This window comes from Microcaecilia unicolor, chromosome 3 (assembly GCF_901765095.1).
Source record: "Microcaecilia unicolor chromosome 3, aMicUni1.1, whole genome shotgun sequence".
NCBI lineage: Eukaryota > Metazoa > Chordata > Amphibia > Gymnophiona > Siphonopidae > Microcaecilia > Microcaecilia unicolor.
In genome coordinates, this window is record NC_044033.1 from 218,116,803 (window position 1) to 218,131,870 (window position 15,068).

General features: G+C 43.3%; 1 pseudogene; it reads right to left on the reverse strand.

Moving 5' to 3' along the window:
* LOC115464367 overlaps positions 1-15,068 on the reverse strand; it is a 60,307-nt pseudogene that overhangs the window by 12,092 nt on the left and 33,147 nt on the right.

Genomic DNA, 15,068 nt, shown 5'->3' on the forward strand with positions numbered 1-15,068 from the left:
TCTTGACCCACTACAATCTGGTTTTCGCCCTCTCCACTCAACCGAAACTGCGCTTACTAAAGTCTCCAATGACCTATTACTGGCTAAATCCAGAGGTCAATATTCCATCCTCATTCTTCTTGATCTTTCCGCTGCTTTTGACACTGTCGATCACAGCATACTTCTCGATACCCTGTCCTCACTTGGATTCCAGGGCACTGTCCTTTCCTGGTTCTCTTCCTACCTCTCCCTCCGCACCTTTAGTGTTCACTCTGGTGGATCCTCTTCTACTTCTATCCCTCTGCCTGTCGGCATACCTCAGGGTTCTGTTCTTGGTCCCCTCCTCTTTTCTATCTACACTTCTTCCCTTGGTTCATTAATCTCATCCCATGGCTTTTCCTACCATCTCTATGCTGATGACTCCCAAATCTACCTTTCTACCCCTGATATCTCACCTTGCATCCAAACCAAAGTTTCAGCGTGCTTCTCTGACATTGCTGCCTGGATGTCTCAACGCCACCTGAAATTAAATATGACCAAAACCGAGCTTCTCATTTTCCCCCCCAAACCCACTTCCCCGCTCCCCCCGTTTTCTATTTCTGTTGATGGCTCTCTCATTCTCCCTGTCTCCTCAGCTCAAAACCTTGGGGTCATCTTTGACTCTTCTCTCTCCTTCTCTGCTCATATCCAGCAGACCGCCAAGACCTGTCGTTTCTTTCTTTACAACATCCATAAAATCCGCCCCTTTCTTTCCGAGCACTCTACCAAAACCCTCATCCACACCCTTGTCACCTCTCGTTTAGACTACTGCAATCTGCTTCTTGCTGGCCTCCCACTTAGTCACCTCTCCCCTCTCCAGTCGGTTCAAAACTCTGCTGCCCGTCTCATCTTCCGCCAGGGTCGCTTTACTCATACTACCCCTCTCCTCAAGACCCTTCACTGGCTCCCTATCCGTTTTCGCATCCTGTTCAAACTTCTTCTACTAACCTATAAATGTATTCACTCTGCTGCTCCCCAGTATCTCTCCACACTCGTCCTTCCCTACACCCCTTCCCGTGCACTCCGCTCCATGGATAAATCCTTCTTATCTGTTCCCTTCTCCACTACTGCCAACTCCAGACTTCGCACCTTCTGTCTCGCTGCACCCTACGCCTGGAATAAACTTCCTGAGCCCCTACGTCTTGCCCCATCCTTGGCCACCTTTAAATCTAGACTGAAAGCCCACCTCTTTAACATTGCTTTTGACTCGTAACCACTTGTAACCACTCGCCTCCACCTACCCTCCTCTCTTCCTTCCCGTTCACATTAATTGATTTGATTTGCTTACTTTATTTATTTTTTGTCTATTAGATTGTAAGCTCTTTGAGCAGGGACTGTCTTTTTTCTACGTTTGTGCAGCGCTGCGTATGCCTTGTAGCGCTATAGAAATGCTAAATAGTAGTAGTAGTAGTAGTAGTAGTAGTGGAGCAGCTGGTCCATGAACCGATGAGAGGGAGAGTCATTTTGCATCTGGTCCTTGGTGGCGTGCAGGGCATAGTGTGAGAGGTGGTGCTGTTGGGTCCCCTGGGAAACAGTGATCATAACATGATCAAGTTTGAGTACTATCTGGGATGAACCCGCAAAAGAAATCTACTGTAGCTGCATTTAATTTTTGAAAGGGTGACTATAATAAAATGAGAAAAATGGTTAAAAAGAAACTAAAAGGATTGGCTGCAAAGGTTAGGACACTAACCAGCTTATTTTCGAAATCGGGAGATGGCAGGCGATCTCCTGAACCCGGTAAAAATCGGTATAATCGAAAGCCGATTTTGGCCGTCGCCAACTGCTTTCTGTTGCAGAGCCGGCCAAACTTCAAGCAGGGTACAGAAGGCGGGACGGGGGCGTGGTTACAAGATGGACGGCTTCGCCCGATAATGGAAAAAAGATGGCCAGCTCGGACAAGCATTTCTCCGGCTGCACTTGGTTCATTTATTTTTAGGACCAAGTGTTGCATCCCTTACCTGTGGCGCTCTCCCCACAGCGATGCCTCGCTCAGGGTCTGTAGGAGGAGGCGCTGGCCGGAAGGATCGGGCCATCGCTGGCCGTTTGCGGTGCTCCAGAGGGGCTCTGCCAGCAGCCTGGACTACACCGGCTTGCTGCTGCTGGTCGGTGGCGGTTGGGGAACACCGGCCATCTTGGCAGTGCCAGCGTCCCCGAGGGAGAGAGTCTCTTCCGGGCTCGGGGCCCGGGAGCACCAAGGACACTCCTCTGACGTCCGGATTGGCCGTTCATGGCTGGATGCCGCCCCCTTCTGTTGGCCGGCCAATCCAGAGTTCCTTGGGCTGGCTGAGGGCTCCACCCCCTCCCCCCCCCCCCCGTCAGCTGTTTCTTGTCTGTCTGATTGGGGGGGGGGCTATTTAGGAGCAGCTTCTGGCAGCACTCATGGCTTCGGCTTCTACTCGTGAGGATTTCTGGGTGCTGTGATTCTTCTTTGGACTGACTCCAGTTGTTTGAACCCTTGCTTGGACCTGGACTGTGTTTTTGCTTACTGCCTGCCATTTGGACCTTTGCCTGGTCCTGGACTTTGCTTTTGCTTGCCATCTGCCTCAGAACCTTTGCCTGCATCTGGACTTTGTTTTGCTTGCCGCCTGACTTTGAACCCTTGCCTGGACCTGGACTGTCTTTACTTGCCGCCTGCCTTTGTACCCTTGTCTGGACCGGGACTGTGTTTTGCTGGCCACCTGCCCTTGAACCCTTGTCGATACCTGGACTGTGTTTAGCTTGCAGCCTGCCTTGAACCTTGGCCTGGAACTGGACTGTGTCAGGTGCCTGCTGCCTATCCTGAGTTCAACTCGGACCTCTGCCGGGGTTCCAGTACTTTTTCCTCAGGTAAGAAAGGGATTCTTCGGCTGCCGAACGCTATTTGGCACAGGGGCTCACATCTTATTACTGCAGGGCTTGACACCAAGTCTCAAAAAAGTGCCCCAATTGACCAGATGACCACCGGAGGGAATAAGGGATCTTCTCCCCTTACTCCCCCAGTGGTCACCAATCCCCTTCCCACCCAAAAAAAATTAAAAAAAATTTGCCAACCTCTATGCCAGCCTCAAATGTCATACCCAGCTCCCTGACAGCAGTATACAGGTCCCTGGAGCAGTATTTAGTGGGTGCAGTGCACTTCAGGCAGGTGGACCCAGGCCCATCCCCCCTACCTGTTACACTTGAGGTAGTAAATGTTGAGCCCTCCAAAACCCCCCAAAACCCACTGTACCCACATGTAGGTGCCCCCTTCATCCCTAAGGGCTATGGTAGTTGTGTAGAGTTGTGGGGAGTGGGTTTTGGGAGGGATTTCGGGGGCTCAGCACACAAGGTAAGGGAGGTATGCACCTGGGAGCAATTTTTGAAGTCCACTGCAGTGCCCCCTAGGGTGCCCTGTTGGTGTCCTGGCATGTCAGGGGGGGGCCAGTGCACTACAAATGCTGGCTCCTCCCACGACCAAATGCCTTGCATATGGCCGGGTTTGAGATTGCCGGTATTAGATTCCATTATCGCTGGAAACCGATGCCAGCCATGTCTAAAGCCAGGCCAAATTCTGACATATGGCTGGCTCCAACCATATTATCGAAACAAAAGATAGCCGGCTATCTTTTTCGATAATACGGTTCTGCCGTTGCTTTACGGTGCCGGCCATCTATTTGGCCGGCGCCGTTCGATTATGCCCCTCCACATCAGGCATGGACATTATTCAAAAGTACTATCTTGGAAGCCCAGTCCAGATGCATTCCACGTATTTGCAAAGGTGGAAAGAAGAAAAAACGTCAGCCTGCATGGTTAAAAGCTGAAGTAAAAGAGTACATTACAGCCAAAATATTGTACTTGAAAGAATGGAAAACGGACCCAAATGAAGAAAATAAGAAGCAACATAAGCACTGGCAAGTCAAAAGCAAAGCATTAATAAAGAAGGCTAAAAGAGAATATGAAGAGAAACTTGCCACAGATGCTAAAACTCACAGTAACAACTTTTTCAGGTACATCAGAAGGAGAAAGTCTATGAGGGAATCTGTGTGACCGTTACATAATGAAGGAACAAAAGGGGCGCTCAGGGCAGACAAGGCCATAGCAGAGAAACCGAATGAATTCCTTCTGGAAGAAGAAAATGTAAGAGATCTGCCTGTACCGGAAATGGTTCTCAAGGGTGATGATGTGGAGGAACTGAAAGAAATGTCAGTGAACCTTGAAGATGTACTAAGCCAAATTGACAAATTAAAGAGTAGTAAATCACCTGGTCCGGATGTCATACATCCAAGGGTAATCAAAGAACTCAAGCATGAAATTGCTGATATGCTGTTAGTAATATGTAACCTCTCATTAAAATCATCCATAATACCTGAAGATTGGAGGGTGGACAATGTAGCACCAATTTTTAAAAAGGGTTCTAGGGGTGATCCGGGAAATTATAGACCAGTAAGTCTGACGTTAGAGCCGGGCAATATAGTGAAAACCATTATAAAGAATAAAATGATAGAACACGTGGAGGGGCATAATCGAACGCGAACGCCTATCTCCTTGGGTTTTATGTCCGAAAACAGGTACGTGAAGAGGTGGGACAGACCGTATTTTCGAAAAAAATGGACGTTTTTGAGCTGGGCATTTGTTTTTTTTAGCGATAATGGAAACTAAAAACGCCCAGCTCAAAAACGTCCTAATCCGAGCCATTTGGTCATGGGAAGGGCCAGGATTCGTAGTACACTGGCCCCCCTGATATGCCAGGACACCAACTGGGCACCCTAGAGGTCAGTGCAGTGGACTTCAGAAACAGCTCCCACATGCATAGCTCCCTTACCATGGGTGCTGAGCACCCAACCCCCCTCCCCCAAAACCCACTACCCACAAATGTACAACACTACCATAGCTCTTAGGGGTGAAGGGGGCACCTACATGTGGGTAGAGTGGGTTTTGGAGACCTCCCATTTACCAGCACAAGTGTTACAGGTAGGGGGATGGGCCTGGGTCCACCTGGCTGAAGTGCACTGCGGTACCCACTAAAAGTGCTCCACGGACCTGCATACACGCAGACCTCTAGGACTTGTTGCTGCTATTTAACATTGGCACACCAGTTGACACCTGAAGACTAATCTCTCCGAAAACGTCCTTTATTGGAATAAGCACGCTTACTCACAGTTAACTGCAGATCAGAGGTTGTGCCCCACTGGCAACGAGGTTCCCTGGTACTGAGATGAGCAGTAGGTCAGAGCTGGCAGAATGCTGTACAATGCCCTCGTTCAGCCACATTCAAGGTAAGAACTAAGTTCTGTAACATGGCTAACACGTGAAAGGGATCTAAAACTGGCATACAAAAATGGCCACTACCTCATGGACTACTGGAAACAAAAGAGGGCACACTCTGACCCAGTAAGCAAGGGGAAAAGCACCATGGGAGTACAGCCTACCAACTACCAACATCGTGAGCATTTACCACAAGCTAGTGGAATCACGGAGCCCAATACCCTACACCCACCACAATGCATTGCTGATGTGACTCTGCAGTGCGCATAACAGAAAAGGTGTCACACTCATCCGAGAGCCACATCAGAACCAGGGAAAGGTTGTCAGAGGATAGAACACATTCTGCTGTCATGGAGGTGGATACGGCATTTGAGGCTGGCATACAGGCTGGAAAAAATGGTTTTAAAGTGGGTGTTTATTGGTGGGAGGGGGTTAGTGACCACTGGGGGAGTCTGGGGAGGTCATCCCCGATTCCCTCTAGTGGTCATCTGGGTAGTTGGGGCACTTTTTTGGGACTTGTTTGTGGAAAAAAAAGGGTCCAAAAAAAGTGACCCAAAACCGTGGTAAAAATGCCTTTTTTTCGATTATCAGCTAAAGACGCCCATCTCTCCTCGGCCGATAACCACACCCCAGTTCCACCTTTACCACGCCTCCGACATGCCCCCATCAACTTTACCCATTTCCGCGACGGATTGCAGTTGGAAACGCCAAAAATCGGCTTTCGATTATACCGATTTGGGCGCCCATGAGAGAAAGACGCCCATCTCCCGATTTGGGTCGCAATATAGGCGTTTTTCTCTTTCGATTATAAGCAGGATAGACAAACTTGGTTTAATGGGACAGAGTCAGCATGAGTTCAGCAAAGGGAAGTCTTGCCTCACCAATTTGCTTCACTTCTTTGAAGTCATGAATAAACATGTGGATTAAGGTGAGCCAGTGGATGTAGTGTATCTAGATTTTCATAAAGCTAATGATAAAGTTCCTCATGAGAGACTCCTGAGAAAATTAGAGTCATGGGGTAGGAGATTCTGGTGTGGATTAACAATTGGTTGTTCGACAGAAAACAGAGGATAGGGTTAAATGGTCATTTATTTCAATGGAGGAGAGAGGAGTACAGCAGGGATCTGTATTGGGACCGGTACTATTTAACATATTTATAAATGATATGGAAATTGGAACAACGAGTAAGGTGATCAAATTTGCAGATGATACAAAACTATTCAAAGTTGTTAAAACATGTGCGGACTGCGAAATATTGCAAGAAGACCATAGGAAACTGGAAAAATGGGCGTATAAATGGCAGATGAAATTTAATGTGGACAAATGCAAGGTAATGCACATTGCAAGTAATAATCCGAATTACAGTTACCTGATGCTAGGGTCCACCTTGGGGGTCAGCGCTTAAAAAAAGATCTGAGTGTCATTGTAGATAATGCGCTGAAATCTTCTGCTCGGTGTGCAGCGATGGCCAAAAAAGCAAACAGGATGCTAGGAATTATTAGGAAAGGGATGATAACTAAGATCAAAAATACTAGAATGCCTTTGTATTCCTCCATGGTGCGTCTGCACCTTGAGTATTGAGTTCAGTTCTGGTCCCCGTAACTCAAAAAAGATATAGCAAAATTAGAAAAGGTTCAAAGAAGAGTGACTAAAATGATAAAGGGGATGGAACTCCTCTTGTATGAGGAAAGGCTAAAGAGGTTAGGGCTCTTCAGCTTGGAAAATAGAAGGCTGAAGGGAGATTTGATTGATGTAGATTGGTGTAGAACGAGAAGTAAATTGATTTTTTTACTTGTTCAAAAGGTCAAAGACTAGGGGACATGAAAGGAAGTTACATGGAAATACTTTTATAACAAATAGGAGGAAATATGTTTTCACTCTACGAATAGTTAAGCTCTGGAACTCTTTGCCAGAGGAGGTGGTAACAGTGGTTAGCTTACCTGGGTTTGAAAAAGGTTTGGACAAAAAGTCCATTCTCTGCTATTGAGACAGATATGGGAAAGCAACTGCTTGCCCTGGGATTTGTAGTATGGAGTGTTGCCACCATTTGGGTTTCTGCCAGGTACTTGTGTATGTAAGTGGCAGTGTTGTAACCCCAGGTGGGTGGCTAGGCATTTTGTGACAGTTACATTTAAAATTGAAGCCCCTCCTCACATCCACTCATGCTGCACCCTTCTTTCTTTCAATAATTCAGAACAGTCCCAAGTTAGTTCTGAACTGCCAGGTTTACTTGAAATTTCAGTACTTATAACAGTGACAAGAATTAGGCAGAGGCCAACAGCAACTGCCTATTTACATGATATTCTCCTCTTCCTCCTCCCCTCCAACTGTCTATAGGGATGGGCATCTCAAAACATGTTGGGTGTGTGTTTTTTTTAAATAGTGTACCTTCTTTCCAAAGAATGGGCACAAAATGCAAAGATTGCTTAGTATTTCAGAAAGAATGTACACGCCTGAAAATGTTTTACATGTGCAATGGTTGACACATGCACCATGTTTCATTCATGTCCATGCTATTGGAAAAAAATGTGCAATCTTTCTAAGAAGTCAACTAGCCACTGCAGCTGCCACAGCACAATGGGCTACTCTCTCACGGACTACTAGACTACCAGGGAATTTGTGTGTGAGGAGGTGGAGGATGGGAAGGATAGGGGCCATTAGATCACCAGGGCAATTTTTTAATGTTAGTGGAAGGAGGGTTAGGTCAGGTTGGAGTCATTGTTAAGCTGGGGAGGGGGATTGTTTAGATAGGGTTTTGACTGGTACATGAAGCAGCCCAGAGAATGGTAGTCTGGTTGTACAGAAAGAACGGGTTCTGTTAGACAATGATCTTCTCAACCAACTCTTCTATGCTGCCCCAGACCTGGTGAAAAGTTTCCCTTGGCTAGAGAATACCAAATGACCACATTAGCATATTTTTAAATGTTAATACCTGGAGTGAAACCCATTGCTTGGATATTAAAAATGAGTTAAAGCAACACTTTGTAAATCTATCCCCTTTAGTCCAGACCATCTTTCTATACCACTTTAACCATTCAGAACCTTACCCCTTAGATCCATAAAAGACCGCCATATCTGATGCAATTTTCATAGACTTTTGTCTATCTAGCTAAATCTTAGACAAATAAATCCATTGAAAACTGATCTTCTCCTCTCTAATCTAGTCTCTTTTTGAACTTTTCTAATAACCTCATCCAGAATTGTTCTTTATCAATTCAAAAACTAATTGCAAGGTCTAATGCTCTATTATTTTTGCACCAGGTAAAATTGTGATAATACAGTTAACAACAAGTATGATGCAACATGGTCCAGCGTCTTCCTTCATGCTCTAATATTTCTTCAATCTGACCTGGGTGAATGTACTGTCCCATACAATTGCCTTCTCATTGATGATGAAATCCTGCCCTTGGGAAGCATAAGGATTATAACTTCCAACAATTTCACGATGCTGCTCTCCATTGGGTAGATGGACCAGATTTATAATATTGTAGTCAGTGTTCAGTTCTCTATTCTCATTAAAAAAGATCTCTTCATCCAGATTGTTCTTAAAGTGGACATTCTTCAGATAATGATGAAGCTAAAAATTAGAATTTCAATAGTGGACTTAATTGTTGTTAACTTCCAACAACATATTTCTTCTCAACTTTATTATTATTATTATTATTATTATATACACTGTCTACCAGATTTTAGAGATTGGATGTAGATGTCTAGGTATTGGATCAAAGAAGAACAACCAAAATGATAAAGGGGATGGAACCCTCTCATATGAGAAAAGGCTACAAAGGTTAGGACTCTTCAGTTTGGAAAAGAGATAGCTGAGGGAAGATGATTGAGGTCTACAAAATCGTGAGTGGTGTTGAACTAGTAGAAGTGAATTGATTTTTTTGCTCTTTCAAAAAGTACAAAGACTACGGGACACTCAATGAAATTACATGGAAATACTTTTAAAAACAGGAGGAAATATTTTTTTACTTGGCAAATAGTTAAGCTCTGGTACTCATTGCTAGAGAATGTGGTCACAGTGGTTAGATATCTGGGTTTAAAAAAAGTTTGGAAAAGTTCATACTCTGCTACTGAGACAGACATGGGGAAGCCACTGCTTGCCCCAGGAATGGTAGCATGGAATGTTGCTACTATTTGTGTTTTTGCCTTGTACTTGTGAACTGAATTGACCACTGTTGGAAACAGGATACTGGACTAGATGGACCATTGGTCTGACCCAGTTCTTAGGTATCATCAGTAGTGCTGCTGTTTGAAGTTGACACTACTGTAACTTCATCTAACCGTAAAACTGAGAGCCACTTTGAACTGAAACCAGTTTTTGAAAAATAGTGGGATACAAGAATGCATAAATAAATATATTAATAAATAACACAAGGGAGGACAACCACAGTCCTTGAGGTCCACAAACCAGTCCACTGGTTCCACTGTATGCAAATAGATCATATGTATATTTGTTGTGGAATTCTTGAAAACCCGTCTGGGTTGTGGTCCTCGAGGAATGTGGTTGCCCACCCCTAGCCTAATGTGTTTAGATACTGGTCCAGATTATTGGGGGTTGCATCAAAGGTGTTGATTACTACTGCCATTACTGTTGCCTTTTTCCTCTACAGACATTTCTCTTCAGCTCTTCTGTCACTCAGCGATTCATACCTGCTTTTTCTTATCTTAAAACCACTGTTAAATCTTGTTTTATATGTGCTAGGAACTTGTCCATTTGTATCATAAAATCCCTTAGTACATAATATACCAGACTGAACAAGGTTTGAAAAATAGGACAGGCAGGCATGAATCACCTACCTATTGATACCGGGTAACCCTATGATTATTACGAAAATATTTTTTAAAAACTAAAGAGAGAGGGCTATAGAAGAAATATATATTTAAAATCTGATTAGATTTCATAGTCTGAAAAAATGGAGAGAATGAAAGAAAAAAGAAAAACAGAAAGAAAGGGAAAGAAAGAGAGGGATAAAAGCTAGTGATATTGAGGGTGATTGTCAAAGCAATTTACCAGGATAAACAGTCATTTTCTGCCTTGCTAAAAGTTCACAGAGACAATTTTGCTAGAAAATTGCTGGATTTGGAATGCTTGTGACTTATGTTAACAAAACTACCTTGTATGTAGATCCAGAAGAACTACAAAAATGTATAGATGTAATGTGCTACATCTATATTGCAATGCTTTGTCTACTTTCTCTGCAGCAATTTCTCCAAGTGGATTAGTTTTGCGCATACCAAGACAGGAATGAACCTCAATACTAAACCAAAGAAAGCTTCTTTCTTGAGCTTATAAGACGTAGCATGTAAAGGCAACTTATCCAAGTGCACTTAGAAGTTCTTTTTGATCAAGCCGTAGACACCCAAAACAATGGGAAATACGTCTGTATCTTTCTGCCACGTTTTCTTCTTTTCAGACTGCATTTCTTGATACTTGAGGATCTCCCCTCTCTCTACATCATTCACCAAGTAATCACTTGGGACCGGCACCTCTAAATCATTGCCATTCTATTGCTTTCCTCTTTTACTACTAAATCTGGTTTTCTGGCATCATTTTCTCTGCCATTAAGATGAACCAACATGTGCAATCGGTATGATGGCAACTATCTCAGGAGACAAAGATGAATCATTTCAATATACACTATATACCTTCTTAGCACTTTAAGAAGAGCATGTACTCAATATGTGGTCTGTGTTTATTATCCAAACAATATTTTATGCCCACATCTATATACTCTGTTGGAAGACTTTAATGATTTTCTTTGTTGAATAGCTGGACTTTATTTTTCAGTGATATATGACCCTCGATACTGTCAACTCAAACTGGAGGTCACTGTGAATCTTTATGTGGAATATATACCTTGCTTTGAAACTGACTTATGTAACATACTGTAAGTATACTATAGATGGGTTTTTGGCATGCACCAAATGCAGAATTAACGCCAGGCGTACGGGCTAGCCAGGTGGTAATGTCGATTTGACATGTGCTACACATGTGTAGGCCCTTATGTGCCTATAGTGCAGTGTTTCAATTTCGATTTCCTTGAAAATGTTTGGTGAAATATGATAATATACAATATTGTTTTCATCCCTCAGAAGACTTAGATCGTTTCTGAATGTTAAGAAATTTGCTTCTGAGGGAATAGCTCCACTATCCACTGCCTCTGCTGTATAAGGCTGGAAGAGATTATGGTCTGTTGTTTGACTGCGAAATCTGCTTGCAGTTGGTTTTGTTTTTGTTTTCTCCTTATTTAGCTCCCTGGCTATTGCATTCTCTGTAATTCCCGTTATTTATTCGCTAAATTTATATAGAAAACAGTACCCCCCTGTTTATTAAGCTGATCTAGTGGCTGGTACTATGCTAATGCTGACACAGCCCATTCATGTAAAAACGGGAGAGAAGTATTAGAACATAAATTAGACTAGATTTGTTTTTTCTAAGGCCCAGATTTAAGTCTAGTGTTAATATAGAGAGTATCAGAATGCCGAGTCTATTGCAGTGCATAGTGTGCAGTAGTTAGAAGATGGAAACGTGAGAAGCTTGATTGTATTCAGTTATGAAATTCATAGATGGTTCTTATAATATCCTATTGATTGTATCAATGAAACCGAATATAAAGTAGTCACAAGCATTCTCGTTGGATAAAGCAACCCAAAATTTGCACCCAGATCCTTTAGATTAGCTCTCATATATAAAAAAGATTTCTGATTCAGAGTGATTGTCTTAGCAAGATCAGGTGCAATCAATATCGTCTTATCTTGAAACAGCAACAGATTTTTGTTTTTTTTTAATTTTTAGCCATTGTTAAAATCCTTCAAGTGTGCTGGTATTGCAGGACTTTTTTCACTATGGATCTTCGATATCTATTTCCTGTAAGAAACCTAGAGGGAACTAAATGTGCTCTTTCTATTTCCAGTTCAGGTTCAAAGGAGAGTTCCAGAATTTTCGGTAACCATGCGATTAGAAATGTAATCATATCATTTCCCTCAGATATTGCTGGTAAACTCAAGATTCTCATACTACTTCTTCTACATCTGATTGAAAGCTCTTCCAGGTCTAGTTGTAATTTTCTGATCAATGTTCTTTTATTTCTTAATGAGTTGCATGCTGAACTTGGCAGTTTTGTGTTCCAGATCATCTAATTTATGATGAGAAATATTTAGTTTTTGTTTATGTTTTTAGCTCTTTTTGTATCTTATAATGTCTTTTGCTTTAACACCATTATATAATTCACCACCATGTAACACAAATCTTCTGTAAACCTAATGTATATGCACTCCTATTTCCAGTACCCATGATGTAGTGTAAGCCACATTGAGCCTGCAAAGAGGTGGGATACAAATGCAATAAATAAATAAATAAATATCTCTGGTGAGCTCTAACTACATTTAAGAATGTCCTTAAGCAGCTATATCTCAATAAGGACTGGATCTTCAGATTTAGAGTTCTTGGACTCAATCATGATAGAAAAGAAGGGATCTTATTTGTTAGTATGTTTTGTGAAAAAAATCCAGCAATTTTTCTAGGACAATTGTCTGTTCAGATGATCTCATAATGATGTCTGGGTCAAGCTCCCTAGCAGAGCAGAGTAGAGTGATTTTTTGTTGAGCTATTATACCAAAGTAAATTACTATTTAACCTGGTAAATTGCTTTGACAATCACCATCAATATCTCCAGATTGATCCCTCTTTTTCTTTCCCTTTCTTTCTCATTTCTCTGTTTTTCTTTTTCGTTAATTCTCTCTGTTTCTTTTGTAGTCCTCTCTATTTTTTTAGTGTTAACATAGTAATAGATTGCTGAGTCTAACACAGTGTAGTCCATCATAGTGGCCAGTAGATAGAAGATGAAAACATGTGAAGCTTGATTGTATTCAGTTATGAAATATGTAGATGATTCTTACAGTATCCTTTTAATTGTATCGATGAAACGGAATATAAAGTAGAACAATTGAAGAGTCAATGGCAGCAATGATAGAGTTAGCCAATTATACAAAACAGGAGACTTAATGTAACCAGTATGGAAAAAAAGTTATTTTTACCTAGCAGTAGAGCCAGTGAGCTGGGGAAAGGCTCTGGGCTGCATTTTCTGCCAGAGGGCGGGTCCGTCACAGGATTGCGATTTCGCCGCAATCCACATCATTCCGGGATCGCCTTTGGTGAGTCAGCAACAGGACAGGCCTGAAGGAAAAGCTCTGAGATCCTTGGGGACGTAGGAGGCCGCTGAAATCGGGTCTGCAGCGTGTGGATGCGCAATGACATCATCATTGACGTCAATCGCATAGGAGTGAAGTTCCGTTGTATACCAATGGTCCCGTTTATAATTTGGAGAAATGGGAAACACTTAGCCACAAATGTTTTAATTAAAATAGTGTTGTGAAGTTTGGGATATCCCTTAAAAAGGGTCAGATATAAAAATCAAAACAGCGGATGGAATTGGGGGATGTTTGTAATTGCGCACGAGCAACGCTCGTGCATGTTGAGCAATTTTAATTAAAAATGTCCTAAAAAACGCTGGGAGTGCAGGGGCGTGTTTGAAGTGTCCTTAGTTGCCATGGTAATGGGGAAAATGGCGCGAAGTCGGACACATGCGCAGTAGTGTCAATGGAGACCTGCACTGACACTAGCAAGTTTAAAACTACTGAAAATACATTTTAAAATTATTTGCATGGGTTTTAGTGGTGGAAGTTAGCTGCCTGATACTGATACTTGTTTGCTATAAGGTTAATGAAGCTTAGTTGGCATGCAAATCAGTCCGTTTTTGAAAGGTTCTAGTTTGGGCAGTTGAGGTTCAATTTTCATGAAAAATTTTATAGAGTAAACATCAGGGCATGACTATAATCTATACTGTGAAGTTTGAATCCAAAACAAAGGTTTTATATATGGTTTTTATCCTAAAATATCTAATAGAATCTCTGTATGGAAATCTGAGCTAGAATATAGCTTTCTGATTGGTTGCACTGTTTTTGTTAGAGATCTGCTTAGTGACAGTTAGAGGAGAGCAACGGAAGATCCTGATGAAGGAAGACATGTTTCCTAGTGTGTCTGTGTGTGAGAGGTCTGTCCAATTCATAGCATCTCTCTATATAAAACGCACCTCCAACGTTCGAATGAAGCCTCACTTACCCAACGTTCCAAAAGTGAAGGTGGTGAGATCGCTTTGTGTCTGCCCCGCCCACGCGTCAAACATGACGTCGAGGGCGGAGCGTCAGGGAAGGAGGCGGCGCTCCTGACGTCTCTAGCCTTCCCTTCGCTGTGTTCCGCCTTCTTCTGACGTCAAGGATGACGTCAGAAGAAGGCGGAACACAGCGAAGGGAAGGCTAGACGTCGGGAGCGTCGCCTCCTTCCCTGACGCTGCGCTGCCAGAACCGCCATGGAGGTAAATTTAAAAAGAAAAAAAAAACAAAAAGAGATGTTGGGGGGAGAGAAGAGGGTGGGCAGTAAAGTTGAACAATGGGAGCGGGAGGGCAGGGGAAAAACGACAGCATGGATGCGAAGGGGGGGCATGGATGCGAAGGGGGGGGAGAAGAGGCCGGGCCAGGCTGGGACATGGGAGAGAGAGGAGCATGGATGCAAGGGGGGGGACATGGAAGGGAGACAGGGGAATTGCTGGTAAAGGATGAATGGAGGGGGCAGGGGACAGAGGAGCATGGATGGGCATGGATTGGGAGGGCAGGGCTCAGGGAGAGAGGGGAATTGCTGGAAAGGGATGAATTTAGGGGGCAGGGGACATAGGAGCATGGATGGCCATGGATTGGGAGGGCAGGGCTCAGGGAGAGAGGGGAATTGCTGGAAAGGGATGAATGGAGGGGGCAGGTGACAG